Here is a 2,223-nt window from a genome sequence, read left to right as displayed (position 1 = left end):
CTGTTTCTTTATCTCTTACATCCAATTTACAAACCAGTCTTGTCAATCTTAACTCCAAAATGATGTCTCTCAAATCTGGGCTTTCTATTCAATTTCCACTACTACTGCCTGGATTCTCAAAGGGAGTTTGTGTCCTCTTTTATGGGATACCATTTGAGTAGAGGTTGCTGGAAAATAAAATAAGCTGGGAGGGGTTGTTCTTGGAGATTTGAAGATAAGTTACAGATAAAAGACAGCATAATTATAATTAGGAACAGCCAAACTTGTAGCAAGGAAGATGAAGGTGACCCACCTTGGTAAATGAGGCAAAACACTCATTGGTGGGAAAGACATGAAGACAGACATGAAGATTGTGCCAACCTTTTCTACTGGTCTCTGGGGTACCCTGCAGGTGTGGGCCCATTTGCCTGGAAAGACTTGCTGTGCTAGGTGGCAAACACTGCAACTCAGGCTCTCCCCAAATTCCTTCTGTCTAACCAGGCATACTTTCTGCCCTCATGCACTTTGTTCCATTCCTTCTTGTATGTTATTGACATAATAATCTAAATGGCCATTTTCCACATGGAATTGTCATTTGCCTTCCCTTGCTCTTGAAACTGAGATCCAGTTCAACCTCTGCTCTTTCTGTTCACTTAAGCTGGAAATTATCTTTTTTAATTTCCTATAATGTTTGCTATTCTTACTTTTCAGTTATCCTATATTTATAAAGATATCAAATATTTTTGTGCCAGTTACTTTGTTTATAGTCATGCCTTATCTCATTGAATTCATCATTGCTTTTGCCTCACTCAGTATAGTGCTTTGTTTAGACTAAGTGCTTAATTTTTAAAATAAAGTTATGTGGCAAATTGACTACCCCTGCCCTTCCAATGTAAAGTTCTATGAATTTTAACACACGTATATATTTGTATAATCACCATCAAAATGAGAATGCAGAGCAGTACCAGTCACCACAAATAACTCTGTGCTATCCCAATAGTCACACCCTCCCTCTACTCTATCCTGTCAATCTATCCACAATTACTGATTTATTCTCCAACCCAGTAATTTTATCTTATCCACAGTGTCACATAAACAGAATCACACAGTATGTTATCTTTTGAGACTGACTTCTTTCACTCAGCATAATGCTTTTGAGATTATCTAAGTTTGTTGCATGTATCAACAGCTCCTTTTTTATTGCTTAGTAATATTCCATTTCATGAATATAAGTTCATTGCTGAACATTTAGGTTATTTACAGGTTTTGGCAATTACGTAAGGCTATGAACATTTATGAACAGGCTTAGTAAGCACTTTTTTCTTTCTCCTTCCCTCCTTTTTTAACTGAAAGCATATTAGAAAATCAGATTTCCCTTTATTTTCATCTTCACAGGGGATGGGGCAGCAGGCATGGTCCAGGTGCCTGGATCCTAACCTCCCACATCCGCTCAGACTTTTTCCTGTGCCCATGACTTCCTTGCCTGTCTTTCAAATGATTTTTCCTGCCCTGGGCATTCACTCTGGACACCTTCATTTCCTCTGCAACACAGCCAAAGCCCAGGTGCACGGATCTCTGCTACGGCCCGTAGATAACCGAGCTATAACTGTAAGTCCGCGATATTTCACAAGCATTTATTTGGCAGCGCAGCCCGTCCCTGGGGTCCCAAGCAGGGCCCACACTACGGATTAGCATGAGATCTGCACAGGCCACATACCCATAAGGCGGGAAGGATGTGAGTCTGCAGCAAGCCCCAGGTGCCAGCCCTCGCTGTGTTGGCCCGCCCCTTCCGGCGTAAGCCGGGTAACCTCGCGTGATCTGGTTGAGGTTCCGCTCTACCACGCACAGTGCAGTGGCGGTGTGGCCGGGCAGCAGTTGCTTCAGCAACCGGGAAACAAGGCCGCCCCAGCACCTGCATCGCAGGCTCCCCACCTCCTACGGCAGGAGCGGTGAGTGTGCCTGTTGCTGCAACATTTTACACGGCGAGTCACCAGGCCGCAGACTTCCCTTTCCTTCATGTCCCTCGCTCTCTTATACTGGAGCTGAGGATTTCAGGCTCAGGGCCCATGATGGGGTCAGCCACCTAGTAAGTGCTTTTTCAAAGAACAGATGAATAAGGGGTCAGCATAGTTTGAACCACTTGATCTTATGGACTGCCACGTGTAAGCAAAATTTGTCATAGGCCTCATTGGAGGCTGAAAAGAAAAACTGTTTTCTTCTATTATACACAGTTCAGACACCTGT

Source organism: Pteropus vampyrus, unplaced genomic scaffold (assembly GCF_000151845.1).
Source record: "Pteropus vampyrus isolate Shadow unplaced genomic scaffold, Pvam_2.0 Scaffold324, whole genome shotgun sequence".
NCBI lineage: Eukaryota > Metazoa > Chordata > Mammalia > Chiroptera > Pteropodidae > Pteropus > Pteropus vampyrus.
Note: the sequence above shows the minus strand (reverse complement) of the source record.